The 25,451-nt window shown below is 37.8% G+C and overlaps 1 pseudogene; it reads left to right on the forward strand.

Annotated features, from left to right (window-relative positions):
• The window catches only part of LOC101446355 (rho-associated protein kinase 2-like), a 342,498-nt pseudogene that overhangs the window by 43,341 nt on the left and 273,706 nt on the right, over window positions 1-25,451 (forward strand).

Consider the following 25,451-nt stretch of genomic DNA (forward strand, 5'->3'; position numbering starts at 1 on the left):
TATTCTTTTTTTTAAGATTTATTTATTTCTATCCCCTGCCCCACCACCCCATTTGTCTGTTCTCTGTGTCTATTTGCTATGTGTTCTTCTTTGTCTGATTCTGTCATTGTCAATGGCATGGGAATCTGTGTTTCTTTTTGTTGCATCATCTTGGTGCATCAGCTCTCCGTGTTTGTGGCACCATTCCTGGGCAGGCTACACTTTCTTTAACACTGGGTGGCTCTCCTTATGGGGCGCACTCCTTGCACATGGGGCTCCCCCACATGGGGGACACCCCTGCATGGCATGGCACTCTTTGCACATATCAGCACTGCATGTAGGCCACCTCCACATGGGTCAAGCAGGCCCAGAGTTTGAACCACAGACATCCCATGTGGTAGACGGATGCCCTATCCACTGGGACAAGTCCGCTTCCCTTTTTCATATTCTTAATCTCTTCCTTCACCTCCTCAAATTGGTCCCTAATATATGTTTTGAGATCTTTAATTACTTTGTTCAATGTTCTGCTCCTCTTCCTGGTTTTCAGTTTGTTCATTGGATTGGGGCATGTTTTCCTGATTATTGTTTTGGTTTGTAGTTTTTTGTTGCTGTCTGGTCATTTTATCTTGATGGGTTTAATCATTGCTTAGCTTCTTTGTCTAGTCTTGGGGTTTGATTAGTTGTTTTTGCATGCAACTTAAGTCTTCTCTTTGTCACTTTGTTCTTCTTATTCTATTTCCTTGCTGTTGGCTAAGTTCACTTGAAGGAAAATATTAGGGCCAGAGAAAGCAAAAGGAGTAAGAAAAGAAAATGAATAATAGTAGTATTGATAGTAAATATTAACAGAGGAATCACTTGACATCTAGGAGAATGGATATTAGATTCATGTAAGGTATGTAGAGGTATAACAGTAGGAAGAGTACATAAAAATCTGAATATGGGGAGGAATACTATGTGAATTAAAAGGCCTGTGTGTTCAGGAGAGAGGGAAAGAGAAAAGAGAGGACAATAATATAAAGAGTGAATATAAGGCAGAAAACAGAACAATGGTATTAGTAATAAAAAGTCAAAAAATGGGGCAAACAAAAAGAGGTATGATGTAAGAGAAACAACCAATGATAGAGGATAGAAAGATGTAGAGTAAAGGGAATAGTGTTGGTGGCCAAAATCAATACACACAAGAGGAAATGGAGCATGAGGAAATACAGGAACTGTGAAGCTCTCCCTTCAGCACCTAATGTAAGAAGAATAAGAAAGTATATAAGAAAGGAGAGAGAGAGAGGGAGGGAGGGAGGGAGGGAGAGAGAGAGAGAGAGAAAAGGACAAAAGGGGATGGGGAAGTAAGCAGAAAAAATAAAACAAGAAAGAAAGAAAAAAGGGTCTGAGGGGATAAAGAGGAGGGAAAAACTAGGAAAAACCAACCAAATACTAGGGATAGTTTCAGGCAAGGAATCCTGTTTGTAGTTAAATAAAATGCTTAGGGATGTGACATTCCCTCTTTTCTTCCTTCCTCACTTCCCTCTCTCCCAAGCATCAGGAAAGCTGCCTGAGAGGTCTGGTAGGAGATTCAAGTGGGTCCTTGTTGAATCAGCTCCACACAGAAAACAATGATTCTAAATTTCCAGATAGAGAGCACCCACACCTCTCCAGGAACCCCAAGTATGCTACTGGAACTTGGAAAGCAACTCCTACCGTCCCTCTCCTTTAGGCATGCTATGAGAGGTCTAGTTGATTTTCTGACTCCACCTTCTACCAGTCCAAGTTTCCTATCCCAGGGTATTTAGGTGAGTTGGACTTTCTCAGCAGATTTGCCACTTCTCTCTTCCCAAACTCTCCCCAAGCCAGCCGGTATGCTCCTCCAAGTGCAAGAAAAGAAAAAAAGAAAAGAAAAAATGGAGGGTGGGACCAGAAAATCGAACCTACACTGACCAGGCTCCCCTACTGCACCCCCCACCGAATTCCTCTCACCCACAGAGTCAGCCCAAAACCAGAGGGCTAGAGCAATCCCAGACCTCTGGGAGCACTGAATTCGGGAAAGGAAAGTCCTGAATTCTGCAGACCCAGGGCATGTAGGTCCATGGAACACAGGCTGTGGGGGCTCAGGGTACACTGACCTGGGGACCATGCATCGGGGGACCATGGAGCCCAAGAACATCACCGCACAACTGACAGATCTCAGGAAACACCAGGGCGGGAAGGGTCCTGCCAGTCCACAGCTGCTGATCTCTGTGCTTGTAAGCCACAATTCTACCTTTAGCAAGCACCACCTGTGCCACTCTCTCTCCAAATTGATTTCCACACACCCTCTGCCCTGCAAGCCCCCAAGAGAGCCCGCTCCAGCAAGAATCCAACCGCACTAGGCCATCTCTTCGCAAGAGAGACCATAAGATGCACTCACTCAGATGCCATCTTGCCCCGCCTCCCTTTAAATTCTTTTTAAAGGTAAAGTTCCAAAAGTGGATTATTATTTACTGTAATTTTGATTTGTTTAAAGGCCAACATAGCTGGGCCAAACTACTGAGGAGGTAACTTTTAATTAGGCATCATTTATTCAAGAGTTATATCTCCTCAAAGTACTGTCAAGACACAGTGTAGAAAGATATGAAAGAACTTAGATTCTTATGTTTAAGAACAGTAAAATATTTTTGAGCATATTCTAGATATTTGTTTCAGATGTAGACCTTTTATCTTTATAAACACTAACATATTTTTTAAAAATATATTCTGTATTTTAAAAAAAATATTCTGTAGAGCAATGGAAGATACCAGAGATGATATATTTTATTTATAATGAATTTGAAACTAGGTATCACAGAAGAATTCTGCCATGGTTAGAACACATTCATATGTTTATATAAATGTGTTAATATATCCATGTGTGATGTGATATAAAGAAGTCAAGAGATGGAGGAGCTTTTTCATCTATAATAAAAGTTATATTAATAAAGTACAAATGCTATACCATTATAGAGATTATATTAAGTTGAAAGACAAGAGAAGATTATCATTGTTTTCTTTAAGCCTCTTTTATCTTTAAATATGGCTAAAATTTGTAATTAGTTTCTTGTTTTCTGACAGATTCAGAAAAAAATTATACACATTTGAAGAACACCTTAGCAATGAGATACAAGCCAAAGAGGAACTAGAGGAGAAGTACAAGTAAGCACATTTTGTAGATAAACATATATATCATTTGCCTCCTGAGATGACTCCCTTGCCTATTTGCTTGTTGTTTTTGCTCATTGTCTGTTTTGCTTCTTCTTTAGGAGGCACTGGGAGCTGAACCCAGGACCTCCCATGTAGGAGACAGGCACCCAACTGCCTGAGCCACATCCGCTCCCCCTAAACATTATACTTTAAAATTAAAATTTAAAAATTTTATTTTTAAAGAAGGAGAGCTGTAAAGTAATTACAGTTATTTTTCAAGTTACAGTGTGTTTTTAATGTAAATTAGAAGTTATTTTATTTGCTCTTTCTTTTGAAATTCTTTAGATCTGTTAATACTTACCTAGAGAAAATAACAAAGGAGCTTGAAGAAGAGGTAAAGCTACCCTATGCTGCCCTATACTTTTATTAATATTTTTGTTAATAAAAACACATGATGTCTAACTTACATATGGAATTCCCTTAATATCATGATAACATATGTCTTGATATATATAGTAAAACCCCTTTGTAGCATTGGTGGAAAGGACTAAAGACTTAGGATAACCTTTTGTTACTAGGGTTTCATTCTGTTATGTTTTTTGAAATGAGTTAATGTATCTGTAGATATTTCAAGTAAAAAAATTATATTTGTTTTGTAGTCATTGAATTTTATTGCAGAATATAATGACACAGTTTAAAAACAGAAAGTAACCATGTTTATTTATTTTTAAATTGCCATTAACATTTTAGACACATAGACTAAATAATGATATTTCATTGGTGATGGAAAGTTTAACTTTCAGTAGGAAATAAAACATGGTCTTGATTGTTCAAGAGTGGTGTGTTGTTTTTAAAAACATTTAAAATTTGTGTTTTTAACAAAGATGCAGGTATAGCTGATTTAAAAAAAAATTTTTTTGCAAGTGTTTGAAATAACAGAATTATTTTTTGTTTTTATTTTATTTTTAGACATATTTTCTTTGATGATAATTTTAAGCATTATTTCAGGTTACCGTAAGGAAAAATGTGGAACCATCATTAAGACAATTAGAAAGAGAAAAGGCCCTTCTTCAACACAAAAATGCAGAATAACAGTGTAAAGCTGACTATGAAGCTGACAAGAAATGAAGTTTGGAAAATGATGGTTTGTAGTACAGAACAGTAAATGCTTATCAAGAAAAAAATTGTGTGTGGGTGTGTGTGTGTTGGAATTTGCTACTGAATTGCTTTTTATCATAATTAACAGCTTAAAAGATCAACTTGAAGATTTGAAAAAAAAAATCAAAACTCTCAAATATCCAGAGAAAGTGAATCAACTCCAGAGACAAATGGCTGCTCTGTATTTATAATAAGTATATCAAATTTTATTTGTGACTGTCTTATTTATTTATTTATTTATTTATTTATTTATTTATTTACTGGCTTTTATAAAGCATATTTATTTGGGGTAGAAGCTTATAATCACAAGGCCATAAAGCGTCCCTTACCAAAGTTTGCTGCCACATGTTGGAGCAAAGTGGCTGCCGGTCTCTGTGAGGGTTCAACCTTCCTTTTCCTCCTAATGCTCCGTGGCCCCAGCTCCTTCTGATCTCAGCTGTAGGTTAGCCATAAGGCTCATCTCTTTCCCCCAGGGCTTGTTTCTTTCAGCTTTTTCAGCTGTTAATGGCTCTGGTTTCCTCAACTGCAAACTATCAGGGGAATGACTCCCCAGGGCTCAGTGTCTAAAACCAAACTCTCTGTGTTTCTCCGTGTATTTAGATCTGTGTGAGTGTCCCCCCATCAAGGGGGAGAGGACTCAATGTCCTACTGAATCAAAGCCCCAATCTTAATTTAATCAGGTAAAAGTGAAACCTCTGAATCTAATACAATCTAATACGTGCAGAGGAACAGACCAGTTTGCAAACATAATCCAATATCTATTTTTGGAATTCATGAATAATATCAAACTGCCACAGACCTCTTCCACTCTATGCCAATTTAGATCTTCTTCCACTCTCATGTGTTGAGCTATAATTTATTATCTAAAATCAGAACTCCTCTTTAACTTCAGACCCTTGTATCCAGCTACCTAATGGATCTTAACCTTGATACATAGTGGCTTTTCAGACTCAATATTTTTAAGACCAGATTCATGATCATTTCCTACAGTATTCACTAGGTTAGTGAAGACACCAGTCAAAGATATCTAGTCACTCAAACCAAATATCTTGCAGGATGACTTCTTATTATTACTAGTTTTTAAAAAAATCTTTTGTACATTTAATAATTGAAAATATAAACAATAATTTAAAAATAAAAGGAAAACACATTTGACACACATTTCTCAATTAAATGTACTGGATACATAATTTTTTTTTGAACCATACAATCTTACACAATATGTTTCCTTCATAGTAACATAATCATACAATATTTGTCCTTTTATAGTCTGACTTGCTTCACTCAACATAATGTCCTCTAGATTCATCTATTTTTTCTCTCATATGCTTTACAACTTCTTTTCTTCTTACAGCTGCATAATATTCCATTGTGTGGAATATTATGGAAACACCCAGGGGTTTCCAACTTTTGGCAATCATTAATAATGCTGCTATGAATATCAGTTTGATATACTAGTTTTATTTGGCAGTATTATAAAAAAGACCCTTTGCCTTAAACTTTAGGGGGGAAATCCTTATGAAAATATTTTTAAGTTGTTTTAAATTATAATGGGATAATAAATTGAAGTATTTTCATTATGTGTACCTGTATTTGTCTGTTGTTGTTTGTTTGATTTTGAATGGAATAACAGCTGGATGAAACCAATGCTTTGCTGTGAACAGAATCTGATACTGCAACCCGGTTAAGGAAATCCCGGGCAGAAAGTTCAAAACAGATGCAGCAGCTGGAATCTAACAATAGAGATCTGCAAGATAAAAACTGCCTACTGGAGACAGCCAAATTAAAACTTGAAAAGGAGTTTATCAATCTTCAGTCAGCTCTGGAATCTAAAAGGAGGGACTGAACTCATGGATCAGAGATAATTAGTGATTTACAAGGTATTAAATGAGAGATTGCACTTGGATTAATCTTGATGATTTGTATTCTGGAAATAGCAATAGATGGTGGATAATATGCTAGAGTTGCACATTTCTGAATGTACTTTCTTGTTATATAGAGAGAAAATATTAGAAACATATTGAGTCAAAATTTTATGAAAGAAAGATTTATTCTTAAATAGTGTGAAATATTGTAAGCATCTAACATCTCGGGGTAGATTATGGGTTTCAGCTGACTTAACTGTAAAGCACTGTATCAGCAATTATAAAACTCCTGCGCATAAGTAACAGCTCCAAAGTAAGAGGTATCTTCCAAAATTTTTACTCTCAGCAAAATGTATATACTTTGTGGGCTCACTGCTTTTAAAAGAAAATGTCATAATTTTTAGGTAGAATATCTGTCCTGGAAGAAGATGTAAAGAATGGCAAAATTTTATTAGCCAAAGTAGAGATGGAGAAAAGACAACTACAGGAGAGATTTACTGATTTGGAAAAGGTAAAACTTGTTAAGCTTTTTTTGGTGTAAGAAAATGACAGTAGAGTTTCAGATTGGATGATATTCTTAAATTTGGGAATCAATAGGGGGAATATTTCCACATAACTCATGGACCCTCATATTTAAATTTAATTGTATAGAATAGGGGTATATATATCTTTTAAGGTTTTCTATAACCCTTGGTATGCTTAGATGCACAGGAAGGAAAGAACACTGCTAGAGTATGTATAAGGAGAATATTTCTCTTGAGAGGTTCAGATAAAACAAAAACTTAACCATTTTCCTGTCTTACTAGTGACATAATAGAAAGCTATGATGACTTTTAGCATTTAGACATTTTCCTTTGAAAACAATGAAAGTCAGGGATAATTTATAACAGTGCAGTTGACATTTTTTTCATTAAATTTTTTCTTTATTTTTTAAAAATTACATTAAAAAAATATGAGGTCTCCATATATCCCCAACCCCCTCACCCCACTCCTCCCCCCATAACAACAATCTCCTCCATCATCATGAGACATTCATTGCATTTGATGAATACATCTCTGAGCACCGCTGCAACTCATGGAAAATGGTTCACATCATAGCCCACACTCTCCCACATTCCACCTAGTGGGCCAGGGGAAGACATACGATGTCTGGTAACTGTCCCTGCAGCAACACCCAGAACAACTCCAAGTCCTGAAAATGCCCTCACATCTCATCTCTTCCTCCCTTTCTCTATCACCAACAGCCACCATGACTGCTTTCTCCACATCAATGCCACATTTTTTCAATTACTAATCACAATAGTTCATGAATAGAATATCAGTAAGTCCACTCTACTCCATACTCTATTCCTCCATCCTGTGGACCTTGGAATGGTTGTGTCCACTCCACATCTATATCAAGAGGGGCTTTAGATTCCACATGGATGGTGGATGCAATCCTCCTGCTTTCAGTTGTAGGCACTCTTGGCTCCCTAGTGTGGTGATTGACCTTCTTCAACTCCATGTTAGCAGAGTGGTGGTAAGTCCAATAAACCAGAGTGTAGGAGCTGAAGTCTATTGAGGCTCAGGGTCGGCTTTCACATGGTCAGTCCAGAGATTCAGGTCCCATGAGTATATATTAAACTCCAGCACCAACTACAGTTCTGGTAAAAGTAACAGGACAAGCTTGTGAACAAGGATCACATCTGAATCCAGCTCCATCATGCAGAAACACAAACTCTGAAGTAGGGCCAACAGACACGGCACTGAACTCCATCTGCCATGACCATAGAACCTGTGGGTCTCTGTAGCCCTCAGAAGAAACAATGCCGGGGTTGTATCTACTTTATCTGTCTCTGGGATTCTGCTGAGGTGTGCATAAGGGCAACTCCTCTGATAACCTCCTAGTTCTTTTTGGAGACTCATAGCTATATAAAATCATTTGTCCTTTACATTTTCCCCTTTGATTCAGGTCAAAATCATTTTTAACTCCTGATATTTTATGTAGATTGAGATATTCTTCTGGTCCGAGTTGACCCTTTTATTCAAGGTCATTTTCTAGTTACATCATCAGCTGGTACTTTGTAGTAATCCCTTGGTGCCAGAGAAACTAATCCCCGGGATTCATGTCCCATGCTGGGGGGAAGGCAATACATTTACATGATGAGTTTGGCTTCAAGACTGGCCACATTTGAGCAACATGGAGGCTCTCAGGAGGTAACTCTTAGGAACCCTGTAGCTCTAGGCCTTTTTCTTATTTCAGGTGCTCAGGCTCACAAGTATAGTCATTAGTATCAAGGGCTCATTGTTGGACCTTCATTCTTTTCTGGTCTTTGCCATTGGACTTGGGGGATTGTTCCCGTTCCTTTAGGGACTGTGATAGAGCTTCCCTGGCTAGGAATTCAGCACTCCCTCAGTTGTTGTTTTTAACTGTATCCACTGTGACAATATCCAAACATTTTTATGTACCCTGGTTATATGCCCTGTAGAACTCCCTGCCAACCATGTGTCCCCTGTCAATAACATCCCACACCAGTATTCCTCCCCTGCCATTGTTGAACCTCCCTGTAATCCAAAGCTTCTTCAAAAATGAAGCACAGTATATTGCCAGATTCCATTAATAGCAAAATGGAATATAGTGATGAGTTTAAAGGTTATATATAGAATACATATTAATTTAGAAAAATTAAGGTAAAAATAAATTGGGGTATCAAAAAATTTTAAAATGCAAAAGCTTTGTTTTTGATGTTTTACCTTCCGTCACTGCAATAATTGTTGCCCTCCATGCAAATTGGCGAGGCAACTACTTCCGTCTTTTCCTCAGTGTCTACGTCCTATCGTTTTCATTTCTTTTTTCTAATTATTAAGCTTATCTTCGCAAAAGTTTTAGATCACAGTAATTCATATATACAGTATACAGTAATCCCACATATCCAACATAAAGCCTTTTCCCTTCCACAGCAATAATCTTTTTACATATTCGTACTATATTTACTGAAACTGATGTACAGATATTGAGACAATAGCTTTCAAACAAGGTAACATTTGTGTTTACATTGTTGTTTATATATTAGACTATATAATTTTCTAAAATTTTAGTTATCTTATGTTTTACCTTATGATTTACATTTTAGGCTATCAGCCCCTATATATTTTTGCTGTAGTTTTACATGTCTTATATCCATGATTGGGTACTCTTGTGGAACACTTCTATTGCCCACACAGTTACATTGGTTTATCTATTCAATACCTCTTTCCCCCTCCGCTTAGGGCCCACAGTGACAGTCAATCTTCATTGCTTGAAGGGCCATGTTCAGAGATACTTGCAATGGTGTTGAGGCTTGACATGATCAAATGCCTTAATGCACTGGGAGCCACCATTTCTCTTGAGAGATACAATTGCCTCTACTTAAGGGCATCAGTCCTTCCCAGGATGTGGGTATACCTTCACTCTCATTATATGGGTCTCTATCCAATGATATAACCCACTATGGCAAAATGAGCATTCACATACTCCCTAGGAGGCTGACCTGCATCATATTATCCCCTTTAAGCATCTTCCTTATTGTATTTTTGAAAAAGTTTTCTCAGCATTATACTCTCAACCAAATACCGGACAATCTCCTAGGTTCGTATGTTGCCCCATCCTCCTGCAATTTTCTTAGGCAATATTACCCTTCCTCCCATCCCTGGCCCCCCTCAAGCCTGCAAAACCCCACCGAAAGATAACCCTATGCCCCCATGTTAACACTTCCTTGTACAGATACTTACCTCCAGCTTATCATAGATTTCACCCATGTAGGTGTCAGCTTATATCCTTCCTCTACCACCCAATTTCCTTTAAGCCTATCATCCAGTCTCTAGCTCTCTGAGGCAGCTTTGTTTACTTACTTCATATCATTGACGTCATGTTGTATTTGTCCTTCAATGCCTGGGTTGCTTCACTCAACATAAGGTTCTCAAGATTCATACATGTTATGACATGTGTTTGTAGTATATTTCTTCTTAAAGCTGAGTAGTATTCCATTTTATGTATATAGCACATTTTATTTATCCATTCATCTGTTGAAGGGCATTTAGGTTTATTCCAACTTTTGGCAATAATGAATAGTCCTACTATGAACATTGGTGTGCATATATCCATTTGTGTCCTTGTTTTCAGTTCTTCTAGGTATATACCCGCAGTGGAATTGCTGGGTCATATGGCACATCTATAGCTAGTTTTTGAGAAACCACCAAACTGTCCTCCAGAATGGCTGGATCCTTCTGCATTCCCACCAGCAGTGGATGAGTGTTCCCATTCCTCTACATCCTCTCCAGCATTTGTAGTCTTCTGTTTTTTTTCATAGCTGCCAATCTTATGGGAGTAAGATGGTATCTCATTGTAGTTTTGATTTGCATTTCTCTGATAGCTAGAGATTTGGAGCATTTTTTCATGTGCTTTTCAGCCATTTGTATTTGTTCTTTGGAGATGTGTCTGTTTAAATCTTTTTTCCCATTTTTCAAATGGGTTGTTTGGCTTTTTATTTTCAAGATATAGGAGTTCTTTATATATGCAGGTTATAAGTCTCCTATCAGATATATGGTTACCAAATATTTTTTCCCATTGTGTAGGTTCTCTTTTCACTTACTTGACAAACTCCTTTGAGGTGCAGAAGGCTTTAATTTTGAGGAAGTCCCATTTATCTATTTGTTCTTTTGATACTCGTGTTTTGGTGTGAAGTTCATGAAGCCATTTCCTTTTACAAAGTCTTGTATATGTTTCCCTACACTGCTTTCCAAAGTCTTTATGGTCTTGGCACTTACATTTAGGTCTTTGATCCATCTTGAGTTGATTTTTGTATAAGGTGTGAGATGATAATCCTCTTTCATTCTTTTACCTATGGATATCCAGTTCTCCAGGCACTATTTGTTGAATAAGCCATTCTCTCCCAGTTGAGAGGGCTTGGTGGCTTTATTGAATATTATATGACTTTATATATTTCCTTATCCAATCTCCCAGTCTGAATCTTTTGACAGGTGAGTTTAATCCATTGACATTCAGTGTTATTACTTTCAAGGAATGATTTATGTTAGCCATATTTTGTTTGGACTTGTGTTTGTTATATTTTGTTTGTTTGTTTTTTCTTCCTTTTTTGTCTTTTTTGTTGTTCTTACACTCTCCTCCAACTCTGCCTCTCCTGTTTTTTTTTTTTTTCTTTCTTCCTGCAGAACTCCCTTTAGGATTTCTTGAAGAGCAGGGTTCCTGTTGGCATGCTCTTTTAATTTCTGTTTATCTGTGAATATTTTGGACTCTTCATCAATTTTGAATGCTAGGTTAGCTGGACAGAGTATTCTTGGCTGGAAATTTTTTCTTTCAGTACCTTGACTGTATCATACCACTGCCTTCTTGCCTCCATGGTTTCAGATGAGAAATCAGCACTTAATCTTATGGAGCCTCCCTTGTATGTGATGGCTTTCTTTTCTCTTGCTGCTTTTAGAATTTTCTCTTTGTCTTGAGCATTGGATAATTTGACACGTATATGTCTTGGGGTGGGCCTGTTGAGATATATGGTGTTTGGGGTGTGTTGTCCTTCCTGGACATGTACATCCATCTCTCTGAGTAGATTTGGGAAGTTTTCAGCCATTATTTCCTCCAACACCTCTTCTGTCCCCTTTCCCTTCTCTTCTCCTTCTGGGATGCCTATAATACATATGTTTGTGCATTTTGCATTGATATTCAAGTCCCTAAGTCCTAGCTGGATTTTTTCTATCTTTTTATTGAACAATTCTACTATCTGTTTAATTTCAGATGTACTGTCTTCCATGTCACTAAGTCTCTCCTCTGTCTCTTCTAATCTGGTGCTATGTGCTGAGAGTGTATTTTTGATTTCTTCAACTGTGGTGTTCATCACCATCACATCTGTTATCTTTTTGCATATGTCTGCAATTTCCTCTCCCAGTGTTTTCTTCATATTGTTAATCTCTTCCTTTACTTCATTAAGTTGGTGTCTAATATATGTTTTGAGATCTTTAATTACTTGTCCAATGTTCTGCTCCCCTTCCTGGTTTATAGTTTGTTTATTGGATTCAGCCATGTTTTCCTGATTATTGGTTTGGTTTGTAGTTTTTTGTTCCTGTCTGGTCATCATTTTATCTTGATGGTTTTAACCAGTTCCTTACCTTCTTTGTCTAGTCTTGGGGATTAATTAGTTGTTGTTTGTGTGTAAGTGTTATGTATTTTTTGTCACTTTGTTCTTCTTACTCTATTTCCTTGTTGCTGACTAAGTTCACTTTGAAGGAAAATATAAGGGCCAGAGGTATAGCAGTAAGTAGAGTACCTATAATGAGACAGTCAACTGAATATGGGGAGGAATATAGTATGAATTAAAAAGCCAGTGTTTTCATGAGAGAGGGAAAGAGAAAGGAAAGACAATAATATCGAGAGTGGATAAAATGGGAGGACATACAATGTCCTCCCATGGCCCACTGGGTGGAATGTGGGAGAGTGTGGGCTATGATGTGGACCATTGACCATGAGGTACACAGGTGCTCAGAGATGTAGTCACCAAATGCAATGAATGTCTCATGATGATAGAGGAGATTGTTGTCATGGGGGGAGGAGTGGGGTGAGGAGGGGTATATGGGGGCCTCATATTTTTTGAATTTATTATTAAAAATATAAATAAAGACAAAAATAGTTAAAAAGAGTGGATAAAAGACTAAAAACAGAACAAAGGTATTGGAAATAAAAAGTCAGACAATTTGGGGGCCAAAGAAAGGGAGGTGGAATGTAAGAAAAACAGTAGATGATGGAGGATAGAAAGATGTAGGGGAAAGTGGATAGTGTAGGTGGCCAAAATCAATACACATGGAAAAGAGGAGATGGAGGATGAGGAAACACAGCAAGTGTGAAGTGCTCCCTGCAGCACCTACTGTATAAAGAAAATAAAATAAAATAAGAAAAGAGAAAATAAAAAAGAGAAAAAAAAAAGTGGGGGCAAAGTAAAGGGGGGAAAACAAGAAAAAGATAAAGAGAAAAAAATTAAATAAATGAAAAAGGACCTTGGGGGATAAAATGGTAGAAAAGACCAGGAGACAATGCAATATTAGCAACCAAGACAAAAAAAAAATACCAATGTTTTAAGCTCGGAATCCTCTTTGCAGTTAAATAATACACTTAGCATCTGACCTTCCCCCTTTCTCCTTTCCCCACTTCTCTCTGTCCCAGGGCAGCAGGAAAGCTGCCCGAGAGATCCAGTAGGAGATTCAAGTAGGTCATTGTTCAACCAACTCAAAATAGAAGACTATGGCTCTTTTTTTTTTTTTTTTATTTAATTCCCCTCCCTTCCCCTCCCCTCCCCTGGTTGTCTGTTTTCTGTGTCTTTTTGCTGCGTCTTGTTTCTTGTTTCTTTGTCCGCTTCTGTTGTCATCAGCGGCACGGGAAGTGTGGGCGGTGCCATTCCTCGGCAGGCTGCTCCCTCCTTCGCGCTGGGCGGCTCTCCTTATAGGTGCACTCCTTGCGCGTGGGGCTCCCCTACACGGGGGACACCCCTGTGTGGCATGACACTCCTTGCGCGCATCAGCAGTGCGCATGGGCCAGCTGCACATGGGTCAAGGAGGCCCGGGGCTTGAACCGCGGGCCTCCCATGTGGTAGACGGACGCCCTAACCACTGGGCCAAAGTCCGTTTCCCGACTATGGCTCTTTATATCCAGCATGTTATCACCTCCACCGCACCAGAAACCCCAAATATGCTACTGGAAGCTTGGATAGCACCTACTACAGTCCCTCCCCCTTAGGTGTGCTAGGAGAGGTCTAATTGATTTTCCGACTCCACCTTCTCCCAGACCAAGTTTCCTATCCCAGGACTTTTAGGTAAATCAGGCTTTCTCAGTAGATTCACCTCTCCTTTCTTCCTAGACTCTCCCCAAGACAGCTGGTACACTCCTCCATGTTCAAGGAGAGACAGAGAGAGGAAAAATAAACCACAAATGCTGAGGGCTAGGGTGATCAAGGATCTCAGATGGACCTCAGGGTGTGGTGGATTCAGGGATGGGAAGTCTGTGATATTGCAGACTCAAGGTGTGTGAGTCTCTGAAGCATGGTCAACCAGGGTTTAGAGGACATAGACCTGGGAACCACATATCTGGTTAACAGGGGGCCTGTGAGCACTGCAGCACAACACACTCTTCAGGGATCCCCACAGCTGGTGCCAGCCCTAGGGGGAAGGGTCCTACCCGCAACCTCTCACCTCTGTGTCAGAAACCTAAAATTCCACCTCTCACAAGAATCTCTTCTGTCACTGTCTCACCAAATCAACATCCAGGCACCTCCTGCCCTGCAAGCCCCCAAAACAGCCCTCTCAGGGTTTGGGAGCACCACAGCACAAGAGAAATTTCAGGCAAAACTTTTTTAAAGTTGAATTTTGTCATTCATAAATGAACATCCACAAACAATAAGTGTATAGTAAATGTTGTGAACTTGCAAAAAAAAAAATGCATATCATCATTCAGGGCTCCTATATATTGCCCCAACACCAACATCTAGCACTTTTATGAAACAATTGTTACAAAGGATGAAAAGCATCATCAAAACATTACTACTGCCTATAGCCAGTATCTTACATTAGGTGTACTTTTACCACAACCCACATGGTTACAGACACCCTGTATTAGCATTATAAAGTTGTTATAGTTTATAGGAGAATGTTCTCATATTTGTTCAGATAATCACAGTCCAGCTTCCACCAAATGATTCATTGTGTTATACCATCCCATGATTATTAAAATCCATTCAGAGTGTAAACTAAGTGTCTCTCATATTCATCACAGAGTTGTGCTGTCATCACCTCAATTTTCCTTACTCCAAAAAGAAAAATCTCATAACCCCTTCTACCCCCCAGAAAATAGAATATGCATTGAGAATGGGAGCTGATTCTTAATATATGTAGAATTTTTAATACTGTTTGTTGTAAATGTGTTGAAATGAATAGATTTGTGGTAATACATTTACATTACAGTGAGTATAATTAACATTTTTTTTTAAATAAACGTGATTGTGACCAAAAGGGGTCATCTGTGGATGTAATATTTTAAATGAAAGGAAGGTAGAGAATAATGAGGGACTGTATAATATAGTGATTTTGTTGATGCATGAAGATTGTGGTTAATAGTGTAAGAATATTCTTTTATGAAGTGTTAATAAAGGAAATTTAAAAATTACTGCCTATCAGCTTTCCCCACAAATCATATGGAATTGTCTCTGTTACAATGCATTTTTGTACAAAATTGACATCATTTATGACAATTCTCCTGGTAAAAGAACTGGCTTAAGTTTTTTAATATTTGGTTGCAAATTTAATTTATCATCAGCCTGAGTCAGTAGCAGGACATAGAATCTGAATGTGAGTCTGGACAGCTTGAAGGAGAAGGTGCTGCCCCCACCTGTTCTCCTAGGATCTGGCATTACCAGTGTCAGCACTGGGGCCACCCAATACCTCCAGACACCTCTGTGCATTGGGCTCCACGTGCTGACGTCCTAGGCCTGCCTGGGGCCTGGCTGGGAAGACTGACAGGCCAGTTGTGAAGAAGCAACTGCCTAAGTAAGAAGCAGGGTACAGGGAAGGCCTATGATTGTGCAGGGGCCCACTACCAGAAGGGGCCGACCACTCCACCACGAGAGACTGCACACACAGGACCTGTGACCTGCACCTCAGGACCTCTAACTGCTTGTAGATTTTGAAGGCAACCTTGGACCAAGTTCCTGACATGCAAATATCTATTAAATCAGGGGCTTTGTAGTGCAGAGCTAGCAAACTTGATGCTGCTCTAATTTGACAAAAAGCCAGAATCCAATTAGAAGAATTAAAGCCTCAACTAATGGCAACTGAATGTAAAATCTCTCAACAGTCCAAGGTTTGGTTCAGATATGTGATGAAGAGGACTCTGTTGCAAAAGGTTTTAAATCATATGGCCAAATTTGGGATCATGGAGTTAATAACATGTCAGTTTGTTTAATAATTAAATTATTTGTGCCTGATATTGTAGCTCCAGAAGTCACCTGTAGTCAGATCCTCCAATTTGTCCAATTCCTATGGGCTATTTTCCTTAATGTTTATTCAACTGGAGATAGTCAAGCCAGCAAGGTATTTGTACCACAGGGTTTGTATTAACCAAATTTGATGGCATATGGCTGTCAGCATTTGACATTTTTGTTTGAAAGAATGGCTTATTTGGAGGATAGGAGCCTCTGGATTACAAATCAAGGAAAGCACCAAGAACAATAACAAAAAAAAAAAAAAAAAGCCAACAAAATCGTCTAGGTCTCCATTCAATGCACTTTTTCTTGGTTTATCCTGTTTCCCTTCTTGGCATGAATTATTACCAATAATAATATTACAAATAAAAATATTGCTAATATTGTCTGGTTTCATCATGCTAGGAGAGGGTTTTTGCTCCACATTATTTTCTGATTTTCTTTTATCAAGTGGAGTTGCTAATCTCCCTTCTTGGTGGCACATACTTTATGTAAATAGTCTTGGAGCACTAATTTAAATTTACTGAAGTATATTAATAGGGAAAGAGTGATCATCCATCTCACATATGCTGAAAAAGTGGAGCATTCCCAGGTGGTGTGAATTTAGGTTTAAATGTGTCCTATAACAAATAGGCCCATAATAGATCCTGGACTGTAAAATAATCTGTCAGTAATGGGCCCAGGAGAGTATCTGTCTCAATGTGTCCTCCAGTCCTGATGGGTTAGAGGTAAAATAGAAAATCCATTTTCATGAGGAAAGATATGGAATGGTCTCATGTGTACAGGATCCTCATAAACATGAAAATGAGACATGCCCCTATTAAGTATATAAAAGAGCCATGGAAATGTTTGTAAAAATTATTAAGTGATGTGAGTCTTCTCAGAGGTTTAGAATTAAGAGAAATTAAATTTTGGGCAAAAGTGAAACCCAGGCAAGAAGAATCAATGGTGAGAGTTCTGGGAAAATGGCACCAGAGTAGCTCATATAGGGTGCAGCTCTCATTAAAAAAAAAAAAAATAGGGAGAAAGCATAGACACCATCCCAGAGAGCTAGTTTGGGGACCTGGAGGAAAGAAGAGTGTCACATTCATCATTGAAGAGAACTGGGAATGGAGAAATTAAGGGCCCAAAAGGAAAACTGTGAGCTGCTGATACCACAGCTGGGAATGGCACCCATCTCCCACTCTCAAGGAGAACAAGCTCCATAAAACATGCAGCTAAGTAGCCAACAGAGAGGGAAAAGGGCATATTCCTTGCAGGGAAAGAGAGGGTGTGGCAGAGGCCTGACTGTGATTTGTGTTAAGGGAGTTTAACCAGTATAATTTGGTTTTGATTCCATGGTTCAGAAGTTAAAGGAAATGGAAGGATTCATCACAGTGGAAAGATTTGACAAAGAGCTCCATCTGATGGCTAGCCAGGAAAGTGAAGAAAGACAGGCTTTGTTGCCCCTGATTCTTTCCCAGTCACTTTGATCTATTCTGTGCCACATTATTGGATCCCTGACCCTGTTTTGGTAACTTAAACTGGGAAAATTTAAAGTTTTAGAAAAAACTGAACCAGAAATCAAAAAAGAGCTGTGGAGAAAAAAAAAAAAAAAAAAACACTAGGCAAGAGAAACATATTGATGAACAGAGTAAGATCACCAACATGATTAGATGCCTAGATATCAACAAAATCAACAAAATAACAAAACATACAAAGGGAATATATGGCCAAGAAATGAAACAAATGAATCCAAAGAAGACACAGGAGTAAAGATATCTAATCAGTGACATTGACACAAATCTCCTTAATCAATTCCAGAGTTTATTTGGAAGATATGACTAATGAGATGAAGATAGTAAGATGACACTGTTAGATGCATAAATGTTTATGATTATTCTTTCTTCTTGAAAGATTATCCCTTTTACTAATATGTAGTGTCCATCTTTGTCTCCCACAATAGTTTTGCATTTAAAGTCTATTTTGTCTGATATTAACCTTTTTTGGTTATTGTTTGTAAGATTGTTTTCCTGCCATTCACCTTCAATCTCCTTGAATCCCTGGGTCTAAGGTGGATTTCTTGTAGGCAGCATAAAGATGGGTCATATTTCCTTATCCATTGTGCCAATCTGTATCTCTTGACAGGTGAGTTTAATCCACTGACATTCAGTGTTATTACTTTCAAGGAATTACTTACATTAGCCATACTTTCTTTGCTTTTGTGTATGTCATATTTTGTTTTTATTTCTTTTTGTCTTTTTAGTTGTTTTTTATACTTGCCTCCAACTCTGTCTCTCCTGTTTTATTCCTTCCTCCTGGAGAACTCCCTTTAGTAATTCTTGAAGGGCAGGTTTCTAATTGGCTTACTCTGTTAGTTTCTGTTTATCTGTGAATATTTTGAACTCTCCAACATTTTTGAATGACAGCTTTACTGAATAGAGTATTCTTGGCTGGTAATTTTTTCTTTTAGTACCTTGACTATGTCATACAACTGCACTCTTGCCTCAGATGAGAAATCACTTAATCTTATAGAGCCTCCCTTGTACATGATGATTCTCTCTTTTTTTTTTTTTTTTTTTTGCTGCCTTCAGTATTTTCTCTTTGCCTTAAGCACTGGATAATTTGACAAGCATATGTCTTGGGATAGTGCTGTTGGGATTTATGCTGTTTGGGGTGTGTTGTGCTTCCTAGATAGGTACATCCATCTCCCTCAATAGGTTTGGGAAGTTTTCAGCCATTATTTCCTCCAACACCCCTTCTGTCCCCTTTCCCTTCTCTTCTCCTTCTGGGATGCTTATAATATGTATGTTTGTGCATTTTGTGTTGTCAATGAAATCTCTAAGCCTCCATGTATTTTTTATATCTTTTTATCTATCATATCTACTATCTGTTTGATTTCAGATGTACTGTTTTCCACATCACTAATTCTTTCCTCTGCCTCTTCAAATCTAATGGTATTTGCTGTGAGTCTATTTTTTATTTCTTTGATTGTTTCATTCATCACCATCATATCTGTTATCTTCTTGTGTATGTTTACAATTTCTTTAGTATGCTCTCCAAGTGTTTTTTTTTTTAATATCCTAATCTGTTCCTTCATTTCATTAAGTTGGACAATGATATTTGAATGGAGAGCTTTGATCAGTTGTTCTATGTTTTGCTCCTCTTCCTAGTTTTTAGCTTTTTCATTGGATTGTGACATGTCTTCCTGGTTATTGGTTTGGTTTGTAACTTTTTGTTGCTGTCTGGTCATCTTTTTATGTTGATGGTTTGTTCAGTTGATTATCTTCTCTGTCTAATCTCAGGTTTTATTTAGGTTCTGTTTTTGTCCATGTGTTAAGTCTTCATTTTGATACTTTGTTTTTTATTTTCTATTTCCTTATTGTTGTCTAAGTTCCTTAGACTGAAGGAAAAAGATTAGGGCCAGGGAAACAAAAGAGGTAAGAAAAGAAAAATATAATAGTAGTATTGATAATAAATGCTAGCAGAAGAACCATATAAGACCTAGGTGAATGAATATTAAACTCATGTAAGCTCTGTAGAGTTACAGGAATAAAAAGTGGAGTTCCTACAATGAGAATGGAAACTGAATATGGAGAAGAATACAGTGTGAATTAAAAGACCAGTGTGATCAGGAGAGAGGGAAAGAGAAAAGAAAGGACAATAAGGTAAGAGTGAATAAAAGATTGAAAACAGAATAGAGGAGTTAGAAATAAAAAGCCAGAAAATTTGGTGGCTAAACAAAAAGAGGTGGAATGTAAGAGCAACAACAGCAGATGGAAGATAGAATGATGTAAAGGAAAGGAGATAGAGTTGGTAGCCAAAATCAGTACACATAGAAAACTGAGGGAGTTTTGAGTTCCCATCTGGGGGAGCTCTGTTACATTCCCCAACAGAAGAGCAATAATCCCCCAAGTACAAGGGCAAAGTGAAGTGAAAAAGGATGGCACAATGATGGTCCTTTGATACTGATGAGCCTATCCTTATGAGCCTGTGTACTTAAAATTTCTACATGACCTAGAGCTGCTGTGTGCCTATGAGTTACCTCCTGAGAGCCTGTATGTAGCTCAAATGTGGCCACTTTCTAAACCAAACTCAGCATATAAATACATTACCTTCCCATTTGCAGGTGATATGACTCCTGGGGATGAGCCTCCCTGGCACTGAGGGATTACTACTAATCACCAGCCGGTAATGCAATGAGAAAAAGACCTTGAGTAAGGGGTGAATGGTAAAGACAAATGAGTTTATTTGCCTAAGAGACTTCAAAATGAGTCAGGAGGTCATCAGAGGGGCCACATTTATGTGTCAGCAGGATCCTAGAGACAGCCAAAGTAGATGCAATCTGAGGTAGTGCTGCTCCTGAGGGCTACAGAGACACACAGGTTCTACAGTCATGGCAGAAGGCTCTGGAGTTCAGTGCCTTGCCAGTGGGCCCTACTTTGGAATTTGTGCTCCTGAGTGTGAAGGATTTGGACTCAAATGAGCCTTCTCTACACATGCCTCTTCTGTGTCATTTACTGAACTTGTGGTTGTCACTGGAGTTGATGTATGCTAGGAGACTTGAATCTCTGGACTGTGCATGTGCCAGCTGGGCACTGAGGCTCAGCAGGGTTTCAACACCTCTCTTTCTCAATGGACTTAACCCAGTCCTGCTGATAGGGAGGTGAGGATGTTCAACCATCATACCAGGGAACCAAAAGGGTCTAAAACTGCAAGCAGGAGAGTTACATCCCTCAGTCACATGGGACCTGAGCCCCCTCTTGATTTAAAGATGGAATGGACATCACCACCCAAGAGTCCTCAGGATGGAGGAAGAAAATATGGATTAGAGTGGACTTCCTGGTATTCTACTATAGAACTATTGTGACTCTAGCAATGGAAGAAATTGCATCATTGATGTGGAGACAGTGGCCATTGGAGTTGCTGGGGGCAGGGAGAAGGAAGAAGAAGTGTGATACATGGGCATTTTGGGGACATGGAGCTGCCCTGAATGATATTGCAGGGTCAGAAGCAGGACATTATATATCCTGCCAGAACCCACTGAATGGACTGGAGAGAGTGTAAATTACCTTGTAAACTATAATCCACATAGTGTAGCAGTACTCCAAAATGTATTCATTAAATGCAAAGAATGTGCCTCACTGATGAAAGAGGTTGTTGATGTGGGAAGAGTGGGGGTGGGGAGTCAGGTATATGGAAAACATATTTTTTAATGTAACATTTTGTGTGATATATTTATCTTTAAAAAAGACAATTAAAAAAAAAAAAGGAATTTTGAACTAAAAAAAAAAGATGACACTGTGTTAGCATAAAGAACAATTTGGAAGCCTGTAAAGAAAAGTATATACCTTATAGAAATGAAAGACACAATAGAATAGATTAAAAATACAATAATATCATATAATAGCCGATTTGATTTGGTTGAGGACAGAATTAGTGAAGTAGATGACAGAGCATCTGAACTTAAAGAGATAGAAGAACAGAAAGTGAAAAGAATGGAAAAGATTTAACAGGGTTTCCAGGAATTGTATGATAGCATGAAACACACAAACAAATGCATTATAGGATTCCAAGAAGAAGAGAACAGAAAAGGGGCAGAAAGAATTTTTAAGGAAATAAAGGCTGACAATTTTCTAAACCTTACGCATGACACGAATATCAATAATCCAGAATTACAACATACCTTAAACAGAATAAATCTGAATATATTTAATCTGAGACATATTCTTTTTAGAATTTAAAATGCAACAAATAAAGACGTTTCTTAGAGCAGCAACAGAAAAGCAATTTATCACTTACATGGAAGTCTCATTAAGTCTTAAGTGTTGAGGTCGCCTCAGAAACAATGGAGGTAAGGAAACAGTGGCACCATATTTTAAGGTACTGATAGAAAAACTTCCAGCCAAGAATTCTGTCTCCAGCAAAACCACCCTTAAGAAATATTTAAAGCCTTCACAGACAAAGAAAATCTAAGAGTATGTCACCAAGAGGCTGGTTCTACAAAACATACTACAATGTATGTTACAGACTGAAAAGAAACAACAATGGTGAGAGACTTGGAGAAGAGTTTAGTAATGAAGATAATAAATAAGCATTACTGGAAGGATTAAATGACAGAAAATAGTAAGATATGACAACAGAAATCCAAGGGATAAAATGGACAAGATAAGAAAAGCTTTATAGTGATATTGAATGCTAATGTACTGAACTCCTCAATCAAAAGGCATAGAATGACAGAATGGATTAAAAATATGAGCCATCTGTTCATTGACTACAAGAGGCACACTATTATTTTTAGTTTTTTAATGAGGTACTGGGGATTAAACCCAGAACCTCATACATGGGAAACAGGCACTCACCCCCTGAGCTACACACACTCCCCCAAAGACTCACTTTAGATGCAAGGACACAATCAGCCTAGAAGTGAAGGGTTGGAAAGAGCTCTTCCATGCGAGTAGTAATAAAGAAAGGTCTGGAATAATGACATTAATATCAGACAAAATAGATTTTAAATTCAAAACTGTTATAATGGATGAAGAAGGTAACTATATATTAATAAATGGGAAAAGTAAACAAGAAGAAATAACAATAATAAATATTTATGCACCAACTTAGTTCCCCAAAGTACGTGAGGCAAACACTGGCCAACCTGGCAGGAGAAATTGGTGTTTCTACTTTCAGAATTGAATAGAACACCTGGACAGAGGATAAATAAGGAAAAAGAGAGCTTGAAAAATTTGATAAATGAAATAGATCTAACATACATTTGTATAACATTACACCCAGCCCAAAGCAACATGATATACATCCTTCTCAAGTTCTCATTAACCTTTCTCCAGGACAGACTTTTTGTTGGGACATGAATCAGATCTGAATAAATTTAAAAAGATTGAAATTAAAGAAAGGACTATCTCTGATCATAATAGAATTAAGTTGGAAATTAATAACAAGCTGAAAAAAAGTAATATTCACTAATACATTTAGATTAAACAGTATACTCTTAAATAATCAGTGATTCAAAGAAGAAATTGCAAGCAAAATCAGTAAATATCTCAAGATGAGTTAAAACAGAGACATAGCATATAAAAATTTATGACAGGGAAGCAGATGTGGCTCATACAACTGGACTTCTGTTTACCACATGGGAGGTCATTGTTTCAGATCCCCATGCCTCCTGAAGAAGACAGCAACCTGGCATGGTAGAGGGGCATGGCCAGCTGACATAACAACACACACAAGAAAAAACATGTTGAGAGACACAAAAAAGTGTGAGCAGAGGTTCCTAGTGCCTCCTGAAGAAGACAGTGAGCTGATGTGATGGGAAGGCATGGTGAGCTGATGCAACACGAAATGTGGGGAGGAAAAGCAGACTAAGAGACACAACAAAGCAGGGAGCAGAGGTGGCTCTAGCAATTAAGCTCCTCCCTCCCACAGCAGAGGTCAGGGGTTTGCCTCCCAGTGCCTGCTATAGAATCAAGGATGATGAACAGGCACAGTAGGTGAAAATCAACAAGGGGGTGGGTAGAAATACATAAATAAAGTAAATCTTAATAAACTTTATAATAGGGGAGCAGATGAAGTGCAATTTTTTGAGTATCTGCGTCCCATGTATGAGGCCCTGTGTTCAATCCCCTGTACCTCCTAAAACAATTATGGCAGTGCTCACAATGAAATTTATATTCTTCAATATTTACTTTAAAAAAGAAGAAAGAGCTAAAATTAAAGATATAACTATACATTTGAAGGAACTAGAAAAAGAGCTGCAAACCAACCCAAAAACAAGTAGAAGAAAAGAAACAATAAGATTAGAGCATGACTAAATAAAATGGCTAATAAAAATAGACAAAAGAGAGAATCAACAGAACCAAATGATAGTTCTTGGAGAAGATTACCTAGTTTAAACAAAGGAAAAAAGAGAGATGATGTAAACAAATAAAATTAGAAATGAGATGGGACATTAATGCTACCTGAGCAGAAATTAAAATATCAAAAAAAAAAGAGATAATATTAACTGTATGCAAACAAACCTGACAAATGTTCATGAAATGGATGAATTCCTAGAAATCCATGAACAGCCCATACTGACCCTAGAAGAAATCAAAGACCTCAACAAGCCAATCACAAGTAAAACAAATGTAACAGTCATCAGAAACCCTCCCAAAAGGAAAGGCCCAAGACCAGTTGCCTTCACAGTGAAGTCTGCTAATCAAAGATGATCTACTACTGATCTTTCTCAACGTCTTCCAAAAGTTGAGCAGGAAGGAACATTACCAAACTCTGTCACTGAAGCCATCACCTCAATACTAAAGTCAGATAGAGATATTATGAAAAAAACATTATAGGCAAATATCTCTAATGAATATAGGTGCAAAAATCTTCAAAAAAAAAAAAAAACTTCCTGACCAAGTTAAAAAGCACATTTAAATTATGCATCATGATCATATGTTGTTGTTGTTTTTTATGAGGTACTGGTGCCAGTGATTGAATGTAGGACCCTGTATGTGGGAAACCAGCACTTAACCGCTGAGTCTAATTGGCTCCCCTGAGTTAGTTTTTTTCATTTGTTTGCTTGTTTGTATTAATTTTAGGAGGTACTGGGAACTAAACATGTGGGAAGCAGAGGCTCAACCATTTGACCAACATCCACTCCCTGATCATATGGGTTTTATAGCAGGTATGCAAGGATGGTTTAGTGTAAGAAAATCAGTGCATTACACCTCATTAATAAATTGAAGATAAAAAGCACTTGATTATCACAATTGAGTTGAAAAAACTTTTCACAAAACACATCACTTCTTGATAAGAAACTCTCTGAAACACAGCAGTAGAAGGAATCTTTATCAATAGGATAAAGGCCATAAGTGAAAAAATCCAAGACAAGCATGGTAGTGAATGTTGAAAGATAAATTTTTTCCCAATCTCATTGGGAAAAAAACAAGGATGTCCACTATTTCTCCTGTTAATCAGTATTGTGCTAGATGTTCTAACTAGAGCAATTATGCAAGAAAACATACAAAAGGCACCCAAACAGGAAACGAAGAAGTAAAATGTTCACTATTCCCCAATGATATGGTCCTATATTATAATATCCTGAAAAATCAGTCACAAAATTACTAGAACTAATAGACATTTTCAGCAAAGTTGCAGAATAAATATTAATATGCAAAAAGTCAATACAGTTTCTATACACTACTAAAGAGCAAACTGAGGAGGAAGGTAGGAAAAAATTCCATTTACAAGAGTGACTAAAAGAATCAAATGTTCAAGGAATAACCAACCAAAGATATAAAGGGCCTGTATTCAAAGAACTACAAAACATTTTCAA

Source organism: Dasypus novemcinctus, chromosome 19 (genome assembly GCF_030445035.2).
Source record: "Dasypus novemcinctus isolate mDasNov1 chromosome 19, mDasNov1.1.hap2, whole genome shotgun sequence".
Taxonomy (NCBI): Eukaryota; Metazoa; Chordata; class Mammalia; order Cingulata; family Dasypodidae; genus Dasypus; species Dasypus novemcinctus.